The following is a 27,516-nucleotide window of genomic DNA, read 5'->3' on the forward strand; positions in this document are numbered from 1 at the left end:
ACCGACAACGAGAGGTCCATCCCAATAACGCCCCTTAGGACTCTGCGCGGCGCCGACCACGCAGGACATTCTCCCAGCGTATGCCGCGCAGAGTCCTGGGCCTCCTCGCAGTGGTGGCACTGCGATCCTCCCAGTGCCAGTTATGAACACACAGTTTGACGAAACGGCGGTATGCAGGTAATTTAACTTATGGGCATGCATTGCTGCAACTTGTGCTGTATAATTTAGAATTTTTGTTACCGCGCCATCCGATTATTATACATGTGGAAATACTCGTACACGCTGCATTGTATTTTCTTCCGCACGCGACAAGGAGGGGACAGAGGCGAGGTCCGGCTAGCGTCTGTCCCATCCCCCCGTCCCACCCCCCTGGTCGACCCGCATAAATCTTGAAAATATGATAAAATAAACTATAAAATCTATAAATGAAAACGTGTATAGATAAAATAGATCAAATAAAAGTCTATAAATAAATAAATAATAATAAGTAAATAAATACAATGGACAAACCACAACAAACACAAGAAGGGGGGGCAAAATAAAGGGGAATAAAAGATAAAGATGAACTTTATAATATAGAATATAAAATATATATAGAATAAAATGAAATATTATAAAATAAAAGGAGGGGGGTCGACCGGCAGGTCGCATCTTTGTAGAGGGGAGGGATTATTGCTCCACCTCGCCCCCCGCGACCTGCCCACCTCGGGGGCGCCTTAACGGCCAGCCCCCCTTGGCGGCGGTGGAAGTACTAAGTAGTCCCACCGCCGCCATTACGTCTGCAGCCCCTTACCGGGAGGCCGTAGGCCTCGTCGGGGTTGCCCCGCCGATGCTAGCCTCCTGGCCGAGAGTGGTCGGCTTCCCTCTCCCTCTCCGCTGCCTCCTTCTGCGTTATCACAATCTCGCAGAAGGAGGCAAACGCTGCTCTTGACCTCTCACTGCCGATCATGTGGTCCACCACGACCGACAACGAGAGGTCCATCCCAATAACGCCCCTTAGGACTCTGCGCGGCGCCGACCACGCAGGACATTCTCCCAGCGTATGCCGCGCAGAGTCCTGGGCCTCCTCGCAGTGGTGGCACTGCGATCCTCCCAGTGCCAGTTATGAACACACAGTTTGACGAAACGGCGGTATGCAGGTAATTTAACTTATGCGCATGCATTGCTGCAACTTGTGCTGTATAATTTAGAATTTTTGTTACCGCGCCATCCGATTATTATACATGTGGAAATACTCGTACACGCAGCATTGTATTTTCTTCCGCACGCGACAAGGAGGGGACAGAGGCGAGGTCCGGCTAGCGTCTGTCCCCTCCCCCCGTCCCACCCCCCTGGTCGGCCCGCATAAAACTTAAAAATATGATAAAATAAACGATAAAATCTATAAATGAAAACGTGTATAGATAAAATAGATAAAATAAAAGTCAATAAATAAATAAATAATAATAAGTAAATAAATACAATGGACAAACCACAACAAACATAAGAAGGGGGGGCAAAATAAAGGGGAATAAAAGATAAAGATGAAATTTATAATATAGAATATGAAATATATATAGAATAAAATGAAATATTATAAAATAAAAGGAGGGGGGTCGACCGGCAGGTCGCATCTTTGTAGAGGGGGGGAGGGGATTATTGCTCCACCTCGCCCGCCGCGACCTGCCCACCTCGGGGGCGCCTTAACAGCCAGCCCCCCTTGGCGGCGGTGGAAGTACTAAGTATTCCCACCGCCGCCATTACGTCTGCGGCCCCTTACCGGGGGACCATCGGCCTCGTCGGGGTTGCCCCGCCGATGCTAGCCTCCTGGCGGAGAGGGGGTCGGCTTCCCTCTCCCTCTCCGCTGCCTCCTTCTGCGTTATCACAATCTCGCAGAAGGAGGCAAACGCTGCTCTTGACCTCTCGCTGCCGATCATGTGGTCGACCACGACCGACAACGAGAGGTCCATCCCAATAACGCCCCTTAGGACTCTGCGCGGCGCCGACCACGCAGGACATTCTCCCAGCGTATGCCGCGCAGAGTCCTGGGCCTCCTCGCAGTGGTGGCACTGCGATCCTCCCAGTGCCAGTTATGAACACACAGTTTGACGAAACGGCGGTATGCAGGTAATTTAACTTATGCGCATGCATTGCTGCAACTTGTGCTGTATAATTTAGAATTTTTGTTACCGCGCCATCCGATTTTTATACATGTGCAAATACCCGTACTCGCAGCATTGTATTTTCTTCCGCACGCGACAAGAAGGGGACAGAGGCGAGTTCCGGCTAGCGTCTGTCCCCTCCCCTGGTCCACCAGCATAAAACTTAAAAATAAGATAAAATAGAAGATAAAATCAATAAATGAAAACGTGTATAGATAAAATAGATCAAATAAAAGTCAATAAATAAACAAATAATAATAAGTAAATAAATACAATGGACAAACCACAACAAACATAAGAAGGGGGGGGGGGGGGAAATAAAGGGGAATAAAAGATAAAGATGAAATTTATAATATAGAATATAAAATGTATATAGCATAAAATGAAATATTATAAAATAAAAGGAGGGGGGTCGACCGGCAGGTCGCATCTTTGTAGAGGGGAGGGATTATTGCTCCACCTCGCCCCCCGCGACCGGCCCACCTCGGGGGCGCCTTAACGGCCAGCCCCCCTTGGCGGCGGTGGAAGTACTAAGTAGTCCCACCGCCGCCATTACGTCTGCAGCCCCTTACCAGGAGGCCGTCGGCCTCGTCGGGGTTGCCCCGCCGATGCTAGGCTCCTGGCCGAGAGTGGTCGGCTTCCCTCTCCCTCTCCGCTGCCTCCTTCTGCGTTATCACAATCTCGCAGAAGGAGGCAAACGCTGCTCTTGACCTCTCACTGCCGATCATATGGTCCACCACGACCGACAACGAGAGGTCCATCCCAATAACGCCCCTTAGGACTCTGCGCGGCGCCGACCACGCAGGACATTCTCCCAGCGTATGCCGCGCAGAGTCCTGGGCCTCCTCGCAGTGGTGGCACTGCGATCCTCCCAGTGCCAGTTATGAACACACAGTTTGACGAAACGGCGGTATGCAGGTAATTTAACTTATGCGCATGCATTGCTGCAACTTGTGCTGTATAATTTAGAATTTTTGTTACCGCGCCATCCGATTATTATACATGTGGAAATACTCGTACACGCTGCATTGTATTTTCTTCCGCACGCGACAAGGAGGGGACAGAGGCGAGGTCCGGCTAGCGTCTGTCCCATCCCCCCGTCCCACCCCCCTGGTCGACCCGCATAAATCTTGAAAATATGATAAAATAAACTATAAAATCTATAAATGAAAACGTGTATAGATAAAATAGATCAAATAAAAGTCTATAAATAAATAAATAATAATAAGTAAATAAATACAATGGACAAACCACAACAAACACAAGAAGGGGGGGCAAAATAAAGGGGAATAAAAGATAAAGATGAACTTTATAATATAGAATATAAAATATATATAGAATAAAATGAAATATTATAAAATAAAAGGAGGGGGGTCGACCGGCAGGTCGCATCTTTGTAGAGGGGAGGGATTATTGCTCCACCTCGCCCCCCGCGACCTGCCCACCTCGGGGGCGCCTTAACGGCCAGCCCCCCTTGGCGGCGGTGGAAGTACTAAGTAGTCCCACCGCCGCCATTACGTCTGCAGCCCCTTACCGGGAGGCCGTAGGCCTCGTCGGGGTTGCCCCGCCGATGCTAGCCTCCTGGCCGAGAGTGGTCGGCTTCCCTCTCCCTCTCCGCTGCCTCCTTCTGCGTTATCACAATCTCGCAGAAGGAGGCAAACGCTGCTCTTGACCTCTCACTGCCGATCATGTGGTCCACCACGACCGACAACGAGAGGTCCATCCCAATAACGCCCCTTAGGACTCTGCGCGGCGCCGACCACGCAGGACATTCTCCCAGCGTATGCCGCGCAGAGTCCTGGGCCTCCTCGCAGTGGTGGCACTGCGATCCTCCCAGTGCCAGTTATGAACACACAGTTTGACGAAACGGCGGTATGCAGGTAATTTAACTTATGCGCATGCATTGCTGCAACTTGTGCTGTATAATTTAGAATTTTTGTTACCGCGCCATCCGATTATTATACATGTGGAAATACTCGTACACGCAGCATTGTATTTTCTTCCGCACGCGACAAGGAGGGGACAGAGGCGAGGTCCGGCTAGCGTCTGTCCCCTCCCCCCGTCCCACCCCCCTGGTCGGCCCGCATAAAACTTAAAAATATGATAAAATAAACGATAAAATCTATAAATGAAAACGTGTATAGATAAAATAGATAAAATAAAAGTCAATAAATAAATAAATAATAATAAGTAAATAAATACAATGGACAAACCACAACAAACATAAGAAGGGGGGGCAAAATAAAGGGGAATAAAAGATAAAGATGAAATTTATAATATAGAATATGAAATATATATAGAATAAAATGAAATATTATAAAATAAAAGGAGGGGGGTCGACCGGCAGGTCGCATCTTTGTAGAGGGGGGGAGGGGATTATTGCTCCACCTCGCCCGCCGCGACCTGCCCACCTCGGGGGCGCCTTAACAGCCAGCCCCCCTTGGCGGCGGTGGAAGTACTAAGTATTCCCACCGCCGCCATTACGTCTGCGGCCCCTTACCGGGGGACCATCGGCCTCGTCGGGGTTGCCCCGCCGATGCTAGCCTCCTGGCGGAGAGGGGGTCGGCTTCCCTCTCCCTCTCCGCTGCCTCCTTCTGCGTTATCACAATCTCGCAGAAGGAGGCAAACGCTGCTCTTGACCTCTCGCTGCCGATCATGTGGTCGACCACGACCGACAACGAGAGGTCCATCCCAATAACGCCCCTTAGGACTCTGCGCGGCGCCGACCACGCAGGACATTCTCCCAGCGTATGCCGCGCAGAGTCCTGGGCCTCCTCGCAGTGGTGGCACTGCGATCCTCCCAGTGCCAGTTATGAACACACAGTTTGACGAAACGGCGGTATGCAGGTAATTTAACTTATGCGCATGCATTGCTGCAACTTGTGCTGTATAATTTAGAATTTTTGTTACCGCGCCATCCGATTTTTATACATGTGCAAATACCCGTACTCGCAGCATTGTATTTTCTTCCGCACGCGACAAGAAGGGGACAGAGGCGAGTTCCGGCTAGCGTCTGTCCCCTCCCCTGGTCCACCAGCATAAAACTTAAAAATAAGATAAAATAGAAGATAAAATCAATAAATGAAAACGTGTATAGATAAAATAGATCAAATAAAAGTCAATAAATAAACAAATAATAATAAGTAAATAAATACAATGGACAAACCACAACAAACATAAGAAGGGGGGGGGGGGAAATAAAGGGGAATAAAAGATAAAGATGAAATTTATAATATAGAATATAAAATGTATATAGCATAAAATGAAATATTATAAAATAAAAGGAGGGGGGTCGACCGGCAGGTCGCATCTTTGTAGAGGGGAGGGATTATTGCTCCACCTCGCCCCCCGCGACCGGCCCACCTCGGGGGCGCCTTAACGGCCAGCCCCCCTTGGCGGCGGTGGAAGTACTAAGTAGTCCCACCGCCGCCATTACGTCTGCAGCCCCTTACCAGGAGGCCGTCGGCCTCGTCGGGGTTGCCCCGCCGATGCTAGGCTCCTGGCCGACAGTGGTCGGCTTCCCTCTCCCTCTCCGCTGCCTCCTTCTGCGTTATCACAATCTCGCAGAAGGAGGCAAACGCTGCTCTTGACCTCTCACTGCCGATCATATGGTCCACCACGACCGACAACGAGAGGTCCATCCCAATAACGCCCCTTAGGACTCTGCGCGGCGCCGACCACGCAGGACATTCTCCCAGCGTATGCCGCGCAGAGTCCTGGGCCTCCTCGCAGTGGTGGCACTGCGATCCTCCCAGTGCCAGTTATGAACACACAGTTTGACGAAACGGCGGTATGCAGGTAATTTAACTTATGCGCATGCATTGCTGCAACTTGTGCTGTATAATTTAGAATTTTTGTTACCGCGCCATCCGATTATTATACATGTGGAAATACTCGTACACGCTGCATTGTATTTTCTTCCGCACGCGACAAGGAGGGGACAGAGGCGAGGTCCGGCTAGCGTCTGTCCCATCCCCCCGTCCCACCCCCCTGGTCGACCCGCATAAATCTTGAAAATATGATAAAATAAACTATAAAATCTATAAATGAAAACGTGTATAGATAAAATAGATCAAATAAAAGTCTATAAATAAATAAATAATAATAAGTAAATAAATACAATGGACAAACCACAACAAACACAAGAAGGGGGGGCAAAATAAAGGGGAATAAAAGATAAAGATGAACTTTATAATATAGAATATAAAATATATATAGAATAAAATGAAATATTATAAAATAAAAGGAGGGGGGTCGACCGGCAGGTCGCATCTTTGTAGAGGGGAGGGATTATTGCTCCACCTCGCCCCCCGCGACCTGCCCACCTCGGGGGCGCCTTAACGGCCAGCCCCCCTTGGCGGCGGTGGAAGTCCTAAGTAGTCCCACCGCCGCCATTACGTCTGCAGCCCCTTACCGGGAGGCCGTCGGCCTCGTCGGGGTTGCCCCGCCGATGCTAGCCTCCTGGCCGAGAGTGGTCGGCTTCCCTCTCCCTCTCCGCTGCCTCCTTCTGCGTTATCACAATCTCGCAGAAGGAGGCAAACGCTGCTCTTGACCTCTCACTGCCGATCATGTGGTCCACCACGACCGACAACGAGAGGTCCATCCCAATAACGCCCCTTAGGACTCTGCGCGGCGCCGACCACGCAGGACATTCTCCCAGCGTATGCCGCGCAGAGTCCTGGGCCTCCTCGCAGTGGTGGTACTGCGATCCTCCCAGTGCCAGTTATGAACACACAGTTTGACGAAACGGCGGTATGCAGGTAATTTAACTTATGCGCATGCATTGCTGCAACTTGTGCTGTATAATTTAGAATTTTTGTTACCGCGCCATCCGATTATTATACATGTGGAAATACTCGTACACGCAGCATTGTATTTTCTTCCGCACGCGACAAGGAGGGGACAGAGGCGAGGTCCGGCTAGCGTCTGTCCCCTCCCCCCGTCCCACCCCCCTGGTCGGCCCGCATAAAACTTAAAAATATGATAAAATAAACGATAAAATCTATAAATGAAAACGTCTATAGATAAAATAGATAAAATAAAAGTCAATAAATAAATAAATAATAATAAGTAAATAAATACAATGGACAAACCACAACAAACATAAGAAGGGGGGGGCAAAATAAAGGGGAATAAAAGATAAAGATGAAATTTATAATATAGAATATGAAATATATATAGAATAAAATGAAATATTATAAAATAAAAGGAGGGGGGTCGACCGGCAGGTCGCATCTTTGTAGAGGGGGGGAGGGGATTATTGCTCCACCTCGCCCGCCGCGACCTGCCCACCTCGGGGGCGCCTTAACAGCCAGCCCCCCTTGGCGGCGGTGGAAGTACTAAGTATTCCCACCGCCGCCATTACGTCTGCGGCCCCTTACCGGGGGACCATCGGCCTCGTCGGGGTTGCCCCGCCGATGCAGGCCTCCTGGCGGAGAGGGGGTCGGCTTCCCTCTCCCTCTCCGCTGCCTCCTTCTGCGTTATCACAATCTCGCAGAAGGAGGCAAACGCTGCTCTTGACCTCTCGCTGCCGATCATGTGGTCGACCACGACCGACAACGAGAGGTCCATCCCAATAACGCCCCTTAGGACTCTGCGCGGCGCCGACCACGCAGGACATTCTCCCAGCGTATGCCGCGCAGAGTCCTGGGGCTCCTCGCAGTGGTGGCACTGCGATCCTCCCAGTGCCAGTTATGAACACACAGTTTGACGAAACGGCGGTATGCAGGTAATTTAACTTATGCGCATGCATTGCTGCAACTTGTGCTGTATAATTTAGAATTTTTGTTACCGCGCCATCCGATTTTTATACATGTGCAAATACCCGTACTCGCAGCATTGTATTTTCTTCCGCACGCGACAAGAAGGGGACAGAGGCGAGTTCCGGCTAGCGTCTGTCCCCTCCCCTGGTCCACCCGCATAAAACTTAAAAATAAGATAAAATAGAAGATCAAATCAATAAATGAAAACGTGTATAGATAAAATAGATCAAATAAAAGTCAATAAATAAACAAATAATAATAAGTAAATAAATACAATGGACAAACCACAACAAACATAAGAAGGGGGGGGGGAAATAAAGGGGAATAAAAGATAAAGATGAAATTTATAATATAGAATATAAAATGTATATAGAATAAAATGAAATATTATAAAATAAAAGGAGGGGGGTCGACCGGCAGGTCGCATCTTTGTAGAGGGGGGGGGGATTATTGCTCCACCTCGACCCCCGCGACCTGCCCACCACGGGGGCGCCTTAACGGCCAGCCCCCCGCGACCTGCCCACCACGGGGGCGCCTTAACGGCCAGCCCCCCTTGGCGGCGGTGGAAGTACTAAGTATTCCCACCGCCGCCATTACGTCTGCGGCCCCTTACCGGGGGGCCGTCGGCCTCGTCGGGGTTGCCCCGCCGATGCTAGCCTCCTGGCCGAGAGTGGTCGGCTTCCCTCTCCCTCTCCGCTGCCTCCTTCTGCGTTATCACAATCTCGCAGAAGGAGGCAAACGCTGCTCTTGACCTCTCGCTGCCGATCATGTGGTCGACCACGACCGACAACGAGAGGTCCATCCCAATAACGCCCCTTAGGACTCTGCGCGGCGCCGACCACGCAGGACATTCTCCCAGCGTATGCCGCGCAGTGTCCTGGGCCTCCTCGCAGTGGTGGCACTGCGATCCTCCCAGTGCCAGTTATGAACACACAGTTTGACGAAACGGCGGTATGCAGGTAATTTAACTTATGCGCATGCATTGCTGCAACTTGTGCTGTATAATTTAGAATTTTTGTTACCGCGCCATCCGATTATTATACATGTGGAAATACTCGTACACGCTGCATTGTATTTTCTTCCGCACGCGACAAGGAGGGGACAGAGGCGAGGTCCGGCTAGCGTCTGTCCCATCCCCCCGTCCCACCCCCTGGTCGACCCGCATAAATCTTGAAAATATGATAAAATAAACGCTAAAATCTATAAATGAAAACGTGTATAGATAAAATAGATCAAATAAAAGTCTATAAATAAATAAATAATAATAAGTAAATAAATACAATGGACAAACCACAACAAACACAAGAAGGGGGGGCAAAATAAAGGGGAATAAAAGATAAAGATGAACTTTATAATATAGAATATAAAATATATATAGAATAAAATGAAATATTATAAAATAAAAGGAGGGGGGTCGACCGGCAGGTCGCATCTTTGTAGAGGGGAGGGATTATTGCTCCACCTCGCCCCCCGCGACCTGCCCACCTCGGGGGCGCCTTAACGGCCAGCCCCCCTTGGCGGCGGTGGAAGTCCTAAGTAGTCCCACCGCCGCCATTACGTCTGCAGCCCCTTACCGGGAGGCCGTCGGCCTCGTCGGGGTTGCCCCGCCGATGCTAGCCTCCTGGCGGAGAGGGGGTCGGCTTCCCTCTCCCTCTCCGCTGCCTCCTTCTGCGTTATCACAATCTCGCAGAAGGAGGCAAACGCTGCTCTTGACCTCTCGCTGCCGATCATGTGGTCGACCACGACCGACAACGAGAGGTCCATCCCAATAACGCCCCTTAGGACTCTGCGCGGCGCCGACCACGCAGGACATTCTCCCAGCGTATGCCGCGCAGAGTCCTGGGCCTCCTCGCAGTGGTGGCACTGCGATCCTCCCAGTGCCAGTTATGAACACACAGTTTGACGAAACGGCGGTATGCAGGTAATTTAACTTATGCGCATGCATTGCTGCAACTTGTGCTGTATAATTTAGAATTTTTGTTACCGCGCCATCCGATTTTTATACATGTGCAAATACCCGTACTCGCAGCATTGTATTTTCTTCCGCACGCGACAAGAAGGGGACAGAGGCGAGTTCCGGCTAGCGTCTGTCCCCTCCCCTGGTCCACCCGCATAAAACTTAAAAATAAGATAAAATAGAAGATAAAATCAATAAATGAAAACGTGTATAGATAAAATAGATCAAATAAAAGTCAATAAATAAACAAATAATAATAAGTAAATAAATACAATGGACAAACCACAACAAACATAAGAAGGGGGGGGGGAAATAAAGGGGAATAAAAGATAAAGATGAAATTTATAATATAGAATATAAAATGTATATAGAATAAAATGAAATATTATAAAATAAAAGGAGGGGGGTCGACCGGCAGGTCGCATCTTTGTAGAGGGGGGGGGGATTATTGCTCCACCTCGACCCCCGCGACCTGCCCACCACGGGGGCGCCTTAACGGCCAGCCCCCCGCGACCTGCCCACCACGGGGGCGCCTTAACGGCCAGCCCCCCTTGGCGGCGGTGGAAGTACTAAGTATTCCCACCGCCGCCATTACGTCTGCGGCCCCTTACCGGGGGGCCGTCGGCCTCGTCGGGGTTGCCCCGCCGATGCTAGCCTCCTGGCCGAGAGTGGTCGGCTTCCCTCTCCCTCTCCGCTGCCTCCTTCTGCGTTATCACAATCTCGCAGAAGGAGGCAAACGCTGCTCTTGACCTCTCGCTGCCGATCATGTGGTCGACCACGACCGACAACGAGAGGTCCATCCCAATAACGCCCCTTAGGACTCTGCGCGGCGCCGACCACGCAGGACATTCTCCCAGCGTATGCCGCGCAGTGTCCTGGGCCTCCTCGCAGTGGTGGCACTGCGATCCTCCCAGTGCCAGTTATGAACACACAGTTTGACGAAACGGCGGTATGCAGGTAATTTAACTTATGCGCATGCATTGCTGCAACTTGTGCTGTATAATTTAGAATTTTTGTTACCGCGCCATCCGATTATTATACATGTGGAAATACTCGTACACGCTGCATTGTATTTTCTTCCGCACGCGACAAGGAGGGGACAGAGGCGAGGTCCGGCTAGCGTCTGTCCCATCCCCCCGTCCCACCCCCCTGGTCGACCCGCATAAATCTTGAAAATATGATAAAATAAACGCTAAAATCTATAAATGAAAACGTGTATAGATAAAATAGATCAAATAAAAGTCTATAAATAAATAAATAATAATAAGTAAATAAATACAATGGACAAACCACAACAAACACAAGAAGGGGGGGCAAAATAAAGGGGAATAAAAGATAAAGATGAACTTTATAATATAGAATATAAAATATATATAGAATAAAATGAAATATTATAAAATAAAAGGAGGGGGGTCGACCGGCAGGTCGCATCTTTGTAGAGGGGAGGGATTATTGCTCCACCTCGCCCCCCGCGACCTGCCCACCTCGGGGGCGCCTTAACGGCCAGCCCCCCTTGGCGGCGGTGGAAGTCCTAAGTAGTCCCACCGCCGCCATTACGTCTGCAGCCCCTTACCGGGAGGCCGTCGGCCTCGTCGGGGTTGTCCCGCCGATGCCAGCCTCCTGGCCGAGAGTGGTCGGCTTCCCTCTCCCTCTCCGCTGCCTCCTTCTGCGTTATCACAATCTCGCAGAAGGAGGCAAACGCTGCTCTTGACCTCTCACTGCCGATCATGTGGTCCACCACGACCGACAACGAGAGGTCCATCCCAATAACGCCCCTTAGGACTCTGGGCGGCGCCGACCACGCAGGACATTCTCCCAGCGTATGCCGCGCAGAGTCCTGGGCCTCCTCGCAGTGGTGGCACTGCGATCCTCCCAGTGCCAGTTATGAACACACAGTTTGACGAAACGGCGGTATGCAGGTAATTTAACTTATGCGCATGCATTGCTGCAACTTGTGCTGTATAATTTAGAATTTTTGTTACCGCGCCATCCGATTATTATACATGTGGAAATACTCGTACACGCAGCATTGTATTTTCTTCCGCACGCGACAAGGAGGGGACAGAGGCGAGGTCCGGCTAGCGTCTGTCCCCTCCCCCCGTCCCACCCCCCTGGTCGGCCCGCATAAAACTTAAAAATATGATAAAATAAACGATAAAATCTATAAATGAAAACGTGTATAGATAAAATAGATAAAATAAAAGTCAATAAATAAATAAATAATAATAAGTAAATAAATACAATGGACAAACCACAACAAACATAAGAAGGGGGGGGCAAAATAAAGGGGAATAAAAGATAAAGATGAAATTTATAATATAGAATATGAAATATATATAGAATAAAATGAAATATTATAAAATAAAAGGAGGGGGGTCGACCGGCAGGTCGCATCTTTGTAGAGGGGGGGAGGGGATTATTGCTCCACCTCGCCCGCCGCGACCTGCCCACCTCGGGGGCGCCTTAACAGCCAGCCCCCCTTGGCGGCGGTGGAAGTACTAAGTATTCCCACCGCCGCCATTACGTCTGCGGCCCCTTACCGGGGGACCATCGGCCTCGTCGGGGTTGCCCCGCCGATGCTAGCCTCCTGGCGGAGAGGGGGTCGGCTTCCCTCTCCCTCTCCGCTGCCTCCTTCTGCGTTATCACAATCTCGCAGAAGGAGGCAAACGCTGCTCTTGACCTCTCGCTGCCGATCATGTGGTCGACCACGACCGACAACGAGAGGTCCATCCCAATAACGCCCCTTAGGACTCTGCGCGGCGCCGACCACGCAGGACATTCTCCCAGCGTATGCCGCGCAGAGTCCTGGGCCTCCTCGCAGTGGTGGCACTGCGATCCTCCCAGTGCCAGTTATGAACACACAGTTTGACGAAACGGCGGTATGCAGGTAATTTAACTTATGCGCATGCATTGCTGCAACTTGTGCTGTATAATTTAGAATTTTTGTTACCGCGCCATCCGATTATTATACATGTGGAAATACTCGTACACGCTGCATTGTATTTTCTTCCGCACGCGACAAGGAGGGGACAGAGGCGAGGTCCGGCTAGCGTCTGTCCCATCCCCCCGTCCCACCACCCTGGTCGACCCGCATAAATCTTGAAAATATGATAAAATAAACGCTAAAATCTATAAATGAAAACGTGTATAGATAAAATAGATCAAATAAAAGTCTATAAATAAATAAATAATAATAAGTATATAAATACAATGGACAAACCACAACAAACACAAGAAGGGGGGGCAAAATAAAGGGGAATAAAAGATAAAGATGAACTTTATAATATAGAATATAAAATATATATAGAATAAAATGAAATATTATAAAATAAAAGGAGGGGGGTCGACCGGCAGGTCGCATCTTTGTAGAGGGGAGGGATTATTGCTCCACCTCGCCCCCCGCGACCTGCCCACCTCGGGGGCGCCTTAACGGCCAGCCCCCCTTGGCGGCGGTGGAAGTACTAAGTAGTCCCACCGCCGCCATTACGTCTGCAGCCCCTTACCGGGAGGCCGTCGGCCTCGTCGGGGTTGCCCCGCCGATGCTAGCCTCCTGGCCGAGAGTGGTCGGCTTCCCTCTCCCTCTCCGCTGCCTCCTTCTGCGTTATCACAATCTCGCAGAAGGAGGCAAACGCTGCTCTTGACCTCTCACTGCCGATCATGTGGTCCACCACGACCGACAACGAGAGGTCCATCCCAATAACGCCCCTTAGGACTCTGCGCGGCGCCGACCACGCAGGACATTCTCCCAGCGTATGCCGCGCAGAGTCCTGGGCCTCCTCGCAGTGGTGGCACTGCGATCCTCCCAGTGCCAGATATGAACACACAGTTTGACGAAACGGCGGTATGCAGGTAATTTAACTTATGCGCATGCATTGCTGCAACTTGTGCTGTATAATTTAGAATTTTTGTTACCGCGCCATCCGATTATTATACATGTGGAAATACTCGTACACGCTGCATTGTATTTTCTTCCGCACGCGACAAGGAGGGGACAGAGGCGAGGTCCGGCTAGCGTCTGTCCCATCCCCCCGTCCCACCCCCCTGGACGACCCGCATAAATCTTGAAAATATGATAAAATAAACTATAAAATCTATAAATGAAAACGTGTATAGATAAAATAGATCAAATAAAAGTCTATAAATAAATAAATAATAATAAGTAAATAAATACAATGGACAAACCACAACAAACACAAGAAGGGGGGGCAAAATAAAGGGGAATAAAAGATAAAGATGAACTTTATAATATAGAATATAAAATATATATAGAATAAAATGAAATATTATAAAATAAAAGGAGGGGGGTCGACCGGCAGGTCGCATCTTTGTAGAGGGGAGGGATTATTGCTCCACCTCGCCCCCCGCGACCTGCCCACCTCGGGGGCGCCTTAACGGCCAGCCCCCCTTGGCGGCGGTGGAAGTACTAAGTAGTCCCACCGCCGCCATTACGTCTGCAGCCCCTTACCGGGAGGCCGTCGGCCTCGTCGGGGTTGCCCCGCCGATGCTAGCCTCCTGGCCGAGAGTGGTCGGCTTCCCTCTCCCTCTCCGCTGCCTCCTTCTGCGTTATCACAATCTCGCAGAAGGAGGCAAACGCTGCTCTTGACCTCTCACTGCCGATCATGTGGTCCACCACGACCGACAACGAGAGGTCCATCCCAATAACGCCCCTTAGGACTCTGCGCGGCGCCGACCACGCAGGACATTCTCCCAGCGTATGCCGCGCAGAGTCCTGGGCCTCCTCGCAGTGGTGGCACTGCGATCCTCCCAGTGCCAGTTATGAACACACAGTTTGACGAAACGGCGGTATGCAGGTAATTTAACTTATGCGCATGCATTGCTGCAACTTGTGCTGTATAATTTAGAATTTTTGTTACCGCGCCATCCGATTATTATACATGTGGAAATACTCGTACACGCAGCATTGTATTTTCTTCCGCACGCGACAAGGAGGGGACAGAGGCGAGGTCCGGCTAGCGTCTGTCCCCTCCCCCCGTCCCACCCCCCTGGTCGGCCCGCATAAAACTTAAAAATATGATAAAATAAACGATAAAATCTATAAATGAAAACGTGTATAGATAAAATAGATAAAATAAAAGTCAATAAATAAATAAATAATAATAAGTAAATAAATACAATGGACAAACCACAACAAACATAAGAAGGGGGGGGCAAAATAAAGGGGAATAAAAGATAAAGATGAAATTTATAATATAGAATATGAAATATATATAGAATAAAATGAAATATTATAAAATAAAAGGAGGGGGGTCGACCGGCAGGTCGCATCTTTGTAGAGGGGGGGAGGGGATTATTGCTCCACCTCGCCCGCCGCGACCTGCCCACGTCGGGGGCGCCTTAACAGCCAGCCCCCCTTGGCGGCGGTGGAAGTACTAAGTATTCCCACCGCCGCCATTACGTCTGCGGCCCCTTACCGGGGGACCATCGGCCTCGTCGGGGTTGCCCCGCCGATGCTAGCCTCCTGGCGGAGAGGGGGTCGGCTTCCCTCTCCCTCTCCGCTGCCTCCTTCTGCGTTATCACAATCTCGCAGAAGGAGGCAAACGCTGCTCTTGACCTCTCGCTGCCGATCATGTGGTCGACCACGACCGACAACGAGAGGTCCATCCCAATAACGCCCCTTAGGACTCTGCGCGGCGCCGACCACGCAGGACATTCTCCCAGCGTATGCCGCGCAGAGTCCTGGGCCTCCTCGCAGTGGTGGCACTGCGATCCTCCCAGTGCCAGTTATGAACACACAGTTTGACGAAACGGCGGTATGCAGGTAATTTAACTTATGCGCATGTATTGCTGCAACTTGTGCTGTATAATTTAGAATTTTTGTTACCGCGCCATCCGATTTTTATACATGTGCAAATACCCGTACTCGCAGCATTGTATTTTCTTCCGCACGCGACAAGAAGGGGACAGAGGCGAGTTCCGGCTAGCGTCTGTCCCCTCCCCTGGTCCACCCGCATAAAACTTAAAAATAAGATAAAATAGAAGATAAAATCAATAAATGAAAACGTGTATAGATAAAATAGATCAAATAAAAGTCAATAAATAAACAAATAATAATAAGTAAATAAATACAACGGGCAAACCACAACAAACATAAGAAGGGGGGGGGGAAATAAAGGGGAATAAAAGATAAAGATGAAATTTATAATATAGAATATAAAATGTATATAGAATAAAATGAAATATTATAAAATAAAAGGAGGGGGGTCGACCGGCAGGTCGCATCTTTGTAGAGGGGGGGGGATTATTGCTCCACCTCGCCCCCCGCGACCTGCCCACCACGGGGGCGCCTTAACGGCCAGCCCCCCTTGGCGGCGGTGGAAGTACTAAGTATTCCCACCGCCGCCATTACGTCTGCGGCCCCTTACCGGGGGGCCGTCGGCCTCGTCGGGGTTGCCCCGCCGATGCTAGCCTCCTGGCCGAGAGTGGTCGGCTTCCCTCTCCCTCTCCGCTGCCTCCTTCTGCGTTATCACAATCTCGCAGAAGGAGGCAAACGCTGCTCTTGACCTCTCGCTGCCGATCATGTGGTCGACCACGACCGACAACGAGAGGTCCATCCCAATAACGCCCCTTAGGACTCTGCGCGGCGCCGACCACGCAGGACATTCTCCCAGCGTATGCCGCGCAGTGTCCTGGGCCTCCTCGCAGTGGTGGCACTGCGATCCTCCCAGTGCCAGTTATGAACACACAGTTTGACGAAACGGCGGTATGCAGGAAATTTAACTTATGCGCATGCATTGCTGCAACTTGTGCTGTATAATTTAGAATTTTTGTTACCGCGCCATCCGATTATTATACATGTGGAAATACTCGTACACGCTGCATTGTATTTTCTTCCGCACGCGACAAGGAGGGGACAGAGGCGAGGTCCGGCTAGCGTCTGTCCCATCCCCCCGTCCCACCCCCCTGGTCGACCAGCATAAATCTTGAAAATATGATAAAATAAACGCTAAAATCTATAAATGAAAACGTGTATAGATAAAATAGATCAAATAAAAGTCTATAAATAAATAAATAATAATAAGTAAATAAATACAATGGACAAACCACAACAAACACAAGAAGGGGGGGCAAAATAAAGGGGAATAAAAGATAAAGATGAACTTTATAATATAGAATATAAAATATATATAGAATAAAATGAAATATTATAAAATAAAAGGAGGGGGGTCGACCGGCAGGTCGCATCTTTGTAGAGGGGAGGGATTATTGCTCCACCTCGCCCCCCGCGACCTGCCCACCTCGGGGGCGCCTTAACGGCCAGCCCCCCTTGGCGGCGGTGGAAGTCCTAAGTAGTCCCACCGCCGCCATTACGTCTGCAGCCCCTTACCGGGAGGCCGTCGGCCTCGTCGGGGTTGCCCCGCCGATGCTAGCCTCCTGGCCGAGAGTGGTCGGCTTCCCTCTCCCTCTCCGCTGCCTCCTTCTGCGTTATCACAATCTCGCAGAAGGAGGCAAACGCTGCTCTTGACCTCTCGCTGCCGATCATGTGGTCGACCACGACCGACAACGAGAGGTCCATCCCAATGACGCCCCTTAGGACTCTGCGCGGCGCCGACCACGCAGGACATTCTCCCAGCGTATGCCGCGCAGTGTCCTGGGCCTCCTCGCAGTGGTGGCACTGCGATCCTCCCAGTGCCAGTTATGAACACACAGTTTGACGAAACGGCGGTATGCAGGTAATTTAACTTATGCGCATGCATTGCTGCAACTTGTGCTGTATAATTTAGAATTTTTGTTACCGCGCCATCCGATTATTATACATGTGGAAATACTCGTACACGCTGCATTGTATTTTCTTCCGCACGCGACAAGGAGGGGACAGAGGCGAGGTCCGGCTAGCGTCTGTCCCATCCCCCCGTCCCACCCCCCTGGACGACCCGCATAAATCTTGAAAATATGATAAAATAAACGCTAAAATCTATAAATGAAAACGTGTATAGATAAAATAGATCAAATAAAAGTCTATAAATAAATAAATAATAATAAGTAAATAAATACAATGGACAAACCACAACAAACACAAGAAGGGGGGGGCAAAATAAAGGGGAATAAAAGATAAAGATGAACTTTATAATATAGAATATAAAATATATATAGAATAAAATGAAATATTATAAAATAAAAGGAGGGGGGTCGACCGGCAGGTCGCATCTTTGTAGAGGGGAGGGATTATTGCTCCACCTCGCCCCCCGCGACCTGCCCACCTCGGGGGCGCCTTAACGGCCAGCCCCCCTTGGCGGCGGTGGAAGTACTAAGTAGTCCCACCGCCGCCATTACGTCTGCAGCCCCTTACCAGGAGGCCGTCGGCCTCGTCGGGGTTGCCCCGCCGATGCTAGCCTCCTGGCGGAGAGGGGGTCGGCTTCCCTCTCCCTCTCCGCTGCCTCCTTCTGCGTTATCACAATCTCGCAGAAGGAGGCAAACGCTGCTCTTGACCTCTCGCTGCCGATCATGTGGTCGACCACGACCGACAACGAGAGGTCCATCCCAATAACGCCCCTTAGGACTCTGCGCGGCGCCGACCACGCAGGACATTCTCCCAGCGTATGCCGCGCAGAGTCCTGGGCCTCCTCGCAGTGGTGGCACTGCGATCCTCCCAGTGCCAGTTATGAACACACAGTTTGACGAAACGGCGGTATGCAGGTAATTTAACTTATGCGCATGCATTGCTGCAACTTGTGCTGTATAATTTAGAATTTTTGTTACCGCGCCATCCGATTTTTATACATGTGCAAATACCCGTACTCGCAGCATTGTATTTTCTTCCGCACGCGACAAGAAGGGGACAGAGGCGAGTTCCGGCTAGCGTCTGTCCCCTCCCCTGGTCCACCCGCATAAAACTTAAAAATAAGATAAAATAGAAGATAAAATCAATAAATGAAAACGTGTATAGATAAAATAGATCAAATAAAAGTCAATAAATAAACAAATAATAATAAGTAAATAAATACAATGGACAAACCACAACAAACATAAGAAGGGGGGGGGGAAATAAAGGGGAATAAAAGATAAAGATGAAATTTATAATATAGAATATAAAATGTATATAGAATAAAATGAAATATTATAAAATAAAAGGAGGGGGGTCGACCGGCAGGTCGCATCTTTGTAGAGGGGGGGGGATTATTGCTCCACCTCGCCCCCCGCGACCTGCCCACCACGGGGGCGCCTTAACGGCCAGCCCCCCTTGGCGGCGGTGGAAGTACTAAGTATTCCCACCGCCGCCATTACGTCTGCGGCCCCTTACCGGGGGGCCGTCGGCCTCGTCGGGGTTGCCCCGCCGATGCTAGCCTCCTGGCCGAGAGTGGTCGGCTTCCCTCTCCCTCTCCGCTGCCTCCTTCTGCGTTATCACAATCTCGCAGAAGGAGGCAAACGCTGCTCTTGACCTCTCGCTGCCGATCATGTGGTCGACCACGACCGACAACGAGAGGTCCATCCCAATAACGCCCCTTAGGACTCTGCGCGGCGCCGACCACGCAGGACATTCTCCCAGCGTATGCCGCGCAGTGTCCTGGGCCTCCTCGCAGTGGTGGCACTGCGATCCTCCCAGTGCCAGTTATGAACACACAGTTTGACGAAACGGCGGTATGCAGGTAATTTAACTTATGCGCATGCATTGCTGCAACTTGTGCTGTATAATTTAGAATTTTTGTTACCGCGCCATCCGATTATTATACATGTGGAAATACTCGTACACGCTGCATTGTATTTTCTTCCGCACGCGACAAGGAGGGGACAGAGGCGAGGTCCGGCTAGCGTCTGTCCCATCCCCCCGTCCCACCCCCCTGGTCGACCCGCATAAATCTTGAAAATATGATAAAATAAACGCTAAAATCTATAAATGAAAACGTGTATAGATAAAATAGATCAAATAAAAGTCTATAAATAAATAAATAATAATAAGTAAATAAATACAATGGACAAACCACAACAAACACAAGAAGGGGGGGCAAAATAAAGGGGAATAAAAGATAAAGATGAACTTTATAATATAGAATATAAAATATATATAGAATAAAATAAAATATTATAAAATAAAAGGAGGGGGGTCGACCGGCAGGTCGCATCTTTGTAGAGGGGAGGGATTATTGCTCCACCTCGCCCCCCGCGACCTGCCCACCTCGGGGGCGCCTTAACGGCCAGCCCCCCTTGGCGGCGGTGAAAGTCCTAAGTAGTCCCACCGCCGCCATTACGTCTGCAGCCCCTTACCGGGAGGCCGTCGGCCTCGTCGGGGTTGCCCCGCCGATGCTAGCCTCCTGGCCGAGAGTGGTCGGCTTCCCTCTCCCTCTCCGCTGCCTCCTTCTGCGTTATCACAATCTCGCAGAAGGAGGCAAACGCTGCTCTTGACCTCTCGCTGCCGATCATGTGGTCGACCACGACCGACAACGAGAGGTCCATCCCAATGACGCCCCTTAGGACTCTGCGCGGCGCCGACCACGCAGGACATTCTCCCAGCGTATGCCGCGCAGTGTCCTGGGCCTCCTCGCAGTGGTGGCACTGCGATCCTCCCAGTGCCAGTTATGAACACACAGTTTGACGAAACGGCGGTATGCAGGTAATTTAACTTATGCGCATGCATTGCTGCAACTTGTGCTGTATAATTTAGAATTTTTGTTACCGCGCCATCCGATTATTATACATGTGGAAATACTCGTACACGCTGCATTGTATTTTCTTCCGCACGCGACAAGGAGGGGACAGAGGCGAGGTCCGGCTAGCGTCTGTCCCATCCCCCCGTCCCACCCCCCTGGACGACCCGCATAAATCTTGAAAATATGATAAAATAAACGCTAAAATCTATAAATGAAAACGTGTATAGATAAAATAGATCAAATAAAAGTCTATAAATAAATAAATAATAATAAGTAAATAAATACAATGGACAAACCACAACAAACACAAGAAGGGGGGGGCAAAATAAAGGGGAATAAAAGATAAAGATGAACTTTATAATATAGAATATAAAATATATATAGAATAAAATGAAATATTATAAAATAAAAGGAGGGGGGTCGACCGGCAGGTCGCATCTTTGTAGAGGGGAGGGATTATTGCTCCACCTCGCCCCCCGCGACCTGCCCACCTCGGGGGCGCCTTAACGGCCAGCCCCCCTTGGCGGCGGTGGAAGTACTAAGTAGTCCCACCGCCGCCATTACGTCTGCAGCCCCTTACCAGGAGGCCGTCGGCCTCGTCGGGGTTGCCCCGCCGATGCTAGCCTCCTGGCGGAGAGGGGGTCGGCTTCCCTCTCCCTCTCCGCTGCCTCCTTCTGCGTTATCACAATCTCGCAGAAGGAGGCAAACGCTGCTCTTGACCTCTCGCTGCCGATCATGTGGTCGACCACGACCGACAACGAGAGGTCCATCCCAATAACGCCCCTTAGGACTCTGCGCGGCGCCGACCACGCAGGACATTCTCCCAGCGTATGCCGCGCAGAGTCCTGGGCCTCCTCGCAGTGGTGGCACTGCGATCCTCCCAGTGCCAGTTATGAACACACAGTTTGACGAAACGGCGGTATGCAGGTAATTTAACTTATGCGCATGCATTGCTGCAACTTGTGCTGTATAATTTAGAATTTTTGTTACCGCGCCATCCGATTTTTATACATGTGCAAATACCCGTACTCGCAGCATTGTATTTTCTTCCGCACGCGACAAGAAGGGGACAGAGGCGAGTTCCGGCTAGCGTCTGTCCCCTCCCCTGGTCCACCCGCATAAAACTTAAAAATAAGATAAAATAGAAGATAAAATCAATAAACGAAAACGTGTATAGATAAAATAGATCAAATAAAAGTCAATAAATAAACAAATAATAATAAGTAAATAAATACAATGGACAAACCACAACAAACATAAGAAGGGGGGGGGAAATAAAGGGGAATAAAAGATAAAGATGAAATTTATAATATAGAATATAAAATGTATATAGAATAAAATGAAATATTATAAAATAAAAGGAGGGGGGTCGACCGGCAGGTCGCATCTTTGTAGAGGGGGGGGGATTATTGCTCCACCTCGCCCCCCGCGACCTGCCCACCACGGGGGCGCCTTAACGGCCAGCCCCCCTTGGCGGCGGTGGAAGTACTAAGTATTCCCACCGCCGCCATTACGTCTGCGGCCCCTTACCGGGGGGCCGTCGGCCTCGTCGGGGTTGCCCCGCCGATGCTAGCCTCCTGGCCGAGAGTGGTCGGCTTCCCTCTCCCTCTCCGCTGCCTCCTTCTGCGTTATCACAATCTCGCAGAAGGAGGCAAACGCTGCTCTTGACCTCTCGCTGCCGATCATGTGGTCGACCACGACCGACAACGAGAGGTCCATCCCAATAACGCCCCTTAGGACTCTGCGCGGCGCCGACCACGCAGGACATTCTCCCAGCGTATGCCGCGCAGTGTCCTGGGCCTCCTCGCAGTGGTGGCACTGCGATCCTCCCAGTGCCAGTTATGAACACACAGTTTGACGAAACGGCGGTATGCAGGTAATTTAACTTATGCGCATGCATTGCTGCAACTTGTGCTGTATAATTTAGAATTTTTGTTACCGCGCCATCCGATTATTATACATGTGGAAATACTCGTACACGCTGCATTGTATTTTCTTCCGCACGCGACAAGGAGGGGACAGAGGCGAGGTCCGGCTAGCGTCTGTCCCATCCCCCCGTCCCACCCCCCTGGTCGACCCGCATAAATCTTGAAAATATGATAAAATAAACGCTAAAATCTATAAATGAAAACGTGTATAGATAAAATAGATCAAATAAAAGTCTATAAATAAATAAATAATAATAAGTAAATAAATACAATGGACAAACCACAACAAACACAAGAAGGGGGGGCAAAATAAAGGGGAATAAAAGATAAAGATGAACTTTATAATATAGAATATAAAATATATATAGAATAAAATGAAATATTATAAAATAAAAGGAGGGGGGTCGACCGGCAGGTCGCATCTTTGTAGAGGGGAGGGATTATTGCTCCACCTCGCCCCCCGCGACCTGCCCACCTCGGGGGCGCCTTAACGGCCAGCCCCCCTTGGCGGCGGTGGAAGTCCTAAGTAGTCCCACCGCCGCCATTACGTCTGCAGCCCCTTACCGGGAGGCCGTCGGCCTCGTCGGGGTTGCCCCGCCGATGCCAGCCTCCTGGCCGAGAGTGGTCGGCTTCCCTCTCCCTCTCCGCTGCCTCCTTCTGCGTTATCACAATCTCGCAGAAGGAGGCAAACGCTGCTCTTGACCTCTCACTGCCGATCATGTGGTCCACCACGACCGACAACGAGAGGTCCATCCCAATAACGCCCCTTAGGACTCTGCGCGGCGCCGACCACGCAGGACATTCTCCCAGCGTATGCCGCGCAGAGTCCTGGGCCTCCTCGCAGTGGTGGCACTGCGATCCTCCCAGTGCCAGTTATGAACACACAGTTTGACGAAACGGCGGTATGCAGGTAATTTAACTTATGCGCATGCATTGCTGCAACTTGTGCTGTATAATTTAGAATTTTTGTTACCGCGCCATCCGATTATTATACATGTGGAAATACTCGTACACGCAGCATTGTATTTTCTTCCGCACGCGACAAGGAGGGGACAGAGGCGAGGTCCGGCTAGCGTCTGTCCCCTCCCCCCGTCCCACCCCCCTGGTCGGCCCGCATAAAACTTAAAAATATGATAAAATAAACGATAAAATCTATAAATGAAAACGTCTATAGATAAAATAGATAAAATAAAAGTCAATAAATAAATAAATAATAATAAGTAAATAAATACAATGGACAAACCACAACAAACATAAGAAGGGGGGGGCAAAATAAAGGGGAATAAAAGATAAAGATGAACTTTATAATATAGAATATGAAATATATATAGAATAAAATGAAATATTATAAAATAAAAGGAGGGGGGTCGACCGGCAGGTCGCATCTTTGTAGAGGGGAGGGATTATTGCTCCACCTCGCCCCCCGCGACCTGCCCACCTCGGGGGCGCCTTAACGGCCAGCCCCCCTTGGCGGCGGTGGAAGTACTAAGTAGTCCCACCGCCGCCATTACGTCTGCAGCCCCTTACCAGGAGGCCGTCGGCCTCGTCGGGGTTGCCCCGCCGATGCTAGCCTCCTGGCGGAGAGGGGGTCGGCTTCCCTCTCCCTCTCCGCTGCCTCCTTCTGCGTTATCACAATCTCGCAGAAGGAGGCAAACGCTGCTCTTGACCTCTCGCTGCCGATCATGTGGTCGACCACGACCGACAACGAGAGGTCCATCCCAATAACGCCCCTTAGGACTCTGCGCGGCGCCGACCACGCAGGACATTCTCCCAGCGTATGCCGCGCAGAGTCCTGGGCCTCCTCGCAGTGGTGGCACTGCGATCCTCCCAGTGCCAGTTATGAACACACAGTTTGACGAAACGGCGGTATGCAGGTAATTTAACTTATGCGCATGCATTGCTGCAACTTGTGCTGTATAATTTAGAATTTTTGTTACCGCGCCATCCGATTTTTATACATGTGCAAATACCCGTACTCGCAGCATTGTATTTTCTTCCGCACGCGACAAGAAGGGGACAGAGGCGAGTTCCGGCTAGCGTCTGTCCCCTCCCCTGGTCCACCCGCATAAAACTTAAAAATAAGATAAAATAGAAGATAAAATCAATAAATGAAAACGTGTATAGATAAAATAGATCAAATAAAAGTCAATAAATAAACAAATAATAATAAGTAAATAAATACAATGGACAAACCACAACAAACATAAGAAGGGGGGGGGAAATAAAGGGGAATAAAAGATAAAGATGAAATTTATAATATAGAATATAAAATGTATATAGAATAAAATGAAATATTATAAAATAAAAGGAGGGGGGTCGACCGGCAGGTCGCATCTTTGTAGAGGGGGGGGGATTATTGCTCCACCTCGCCCCCCGCGACCTGCCCACCACGGGGGCGCCTTAACGGCCAGCCCCCCTTGGCGGCGGTGGAAGTACTAAGTATTCCCACCGCCGCCATTACGTCTGCGGCCCCTTACCGGGGGGCCGTCGGCCTCGTCGGGGTTGCCCCGCCGATGCTAGCCTCCTGGCCGAGAGTGGTCGGCTTCCCTCTCCCTCTCCGCTGCCTCCTTCTGCGTTATCACAATCTCGCAGAAGGAGGCAAACGCTGCTCTTGACCTCTCGCTGCCGATCATGTGGTCGACCACGACCGACAACGAGAGGTCCATCCCAATAACGCCCCTTAGGACTCTGCGCGGCGCCGACCACGCAGGACATTCTCCCAGCGTATGCCGCGCAGTGTCCTGGGCCTCCTCGCAGTGGTGGCACTGCGATCCTCCCAGTGCCAGTTATGAACACACAGTTTGACGAAACGGCGGTATGCAGGTAATTTAACTTATGCGCATGCATTGCTGCAACTTGTGCTGTATAATTTAGAATTTTTGTTACCGCGCCATCCGATTATTATACATGTGGAAATACTCGTACACGCTGCATTGTATTTTCTTCCGCACGCGACAAGGAGGGGACAGAGGCGAGGTCCGGCTAGCGTCTGTCCCATCCCCCCGTCCCACCCCCCTGGTCGACCCGCATAAATCTTGAAAATATGATAAAATAAACGCTAAAATCTATAAATGAAAACGTGTATAGATAAAATAGATCAAATAAAAGTCAATAAATAAACAAATAATAATAAGTAAATAAATACAATGGACAAACCACAACAAACATAAGAAGGGGGGGGGAAAATAAAGGGGAATAAAAGATAAAGATGAAATTTATAATATAGAATATAAAATGTATATAGAATAAAATGAAATATTATAAAATAAAAGGAGGGGGGTCGACCGGCAGGTCGCATCTTTGTAGAGGGGGGGGATTATTGCTCCACCTCGCCCCCCGCGACCTGCCCACCACGGGGGCGCCTTAACGGCCAGCCCCCCTTGGCGGCGGTGGAAGTACTAAGTATTCCCACCGCCGCCATTACGTCTGCGGCCCCTTACCGGGGGACCGTCGGCCTCGTCGGGGTTGCCCCGCCGATGCTAGCCTCCTGGCCGAGAGTGGTCGGCTTCCCTCTCCCTCTCCGCTGCCTCCTTCTGCGTTATCACAATCTCGCAGAAGGAGGCAAACGCTGCTCTTGACCTCTCGCTGCCGATCATGTGGTCGACCACGACCGACAACGAGAGGTCCATCCCAATGACGCCCCTTAGGACTCTGCGCGGCGCCGACCACGCAGGACATTCTCCCAGCGTATGCCGCGCAGTGTCCTGGGCCTCCTCGCAGTGGTGGCACTGCGATCCTCCCAGTGCCAGTTATGAACACACAGTTTGACGAAACGGCGGTATGCAGGTAATTTAACTTATGCGCATGCATTGCTGCAACTTGTGCTGTATAATTTAGAATTTTTGTTACCGCGCCATCCGATTATTATACATGTGGAAATACTCGTACACGCTGCATTGTATTTTCTTCCGCACGCGACAAGGAGGGGACAGAGGCGAGGTCCGGCTAGCGTCTGTCCCATCCCCCCGTCCCACCCCCCTGGACGACCCGCATAAATCTTGAAAATATGATAAAATAAACGCTAAAATCTATAAATGAAAACGTGTATAGATAAAATAGATCAAATAAAAGTCTATAAATAAATAAATAATAATAAGTAAATAAATACAATGGACAAACCACAACAAACACAAGAAGGAGGGGCAAAATAAAGGGGAATAAAAGATAAAGATGAACTTTATAATATAGAATATAAAATATATATAGAATAAAATGAAATATTATAAAATAAAAGGAGGGGGGTCGACCGGCAGGTCGCATCTTTGTAGAGGGGAGGGATTATTGCTCCACCTCGCCCCCCGCGACCTGCCCACCTCGGGGGCGCCTTAACGGCCAGCCCCCCTTGGCGGCGGTGGAAGTACTAAGTAGTCCCACCGCCGCCATTACGTCTGCAGCCCCTTACCAGGAGGCCGTCGGCCTCGTCGGGGTTGCCCCGCCGATGCTAGCCTCCTGGCCGAGAGTGGTCGGCTTCCCTCTCCCTCTCCGCTGCCTCCTTCTGCGTTATCACAATCTCGCAGAAGGAGGCAAACGCTGCTCTTGACCTCTCACTGCCGATCATGTGGTCCACCACGACCGACAACGAGAGGTCCATCCCAATAAAGCCCCTTAGGACTCTGCGCGGCGCCGACCACGCAGGACATTCTCCCAGCGTATGCCGCGCAGAGTCCTGGGCCTCCTCGCAGTGGTGGCACTGCGATCCTCCCAGTGCCAGTTATGAACACACAGTTTGACGAAACGGCGGTATGCAGGTAATTTAACTTATGCGCATGCATTGCTGCAACTTGTGCTGTATAATTTAGAATTTTTGTTACCGCGCCATCCGATTATTATACATGTGGAAATACTCGTACACGCTGAATTGTATTTTCTTCCGCACGCGACAAGGAGGGGACAGAGGCGAGGTCCGGCTAGCGTCTGTCCCATCCCCCCGTCCCACCCCCCTGGTCGACCCGCATAAATCTTGAAAATATGATAAAATAAACTATAAAATCTATAAATGAAAACGTGTATAGATAAAATAGATCAAATAAAAGTCTATAAATAAATAAATAATAATAAGTAAATAAATACAATGGACAAACCACAACAAACACAAGAAGGGGGGGCAAAATAAAGGGGAATAAA

This window comes from Lasioglossum baleicum, unplaced genomic scaffold (genome assembly GCF_051020765.1).
Source record: "Lasioglossum baleicum unplaced genomic scaffold, iyLasBale1 scaffold0024, whole genome shotgun sequence".
Lineage (NCBI taxonomy): Eukaryota > Metazoa > Arthropoda > Insecta > Hymenoptera > Halictidae > Lasioglossum > Lasioglossum baleicum.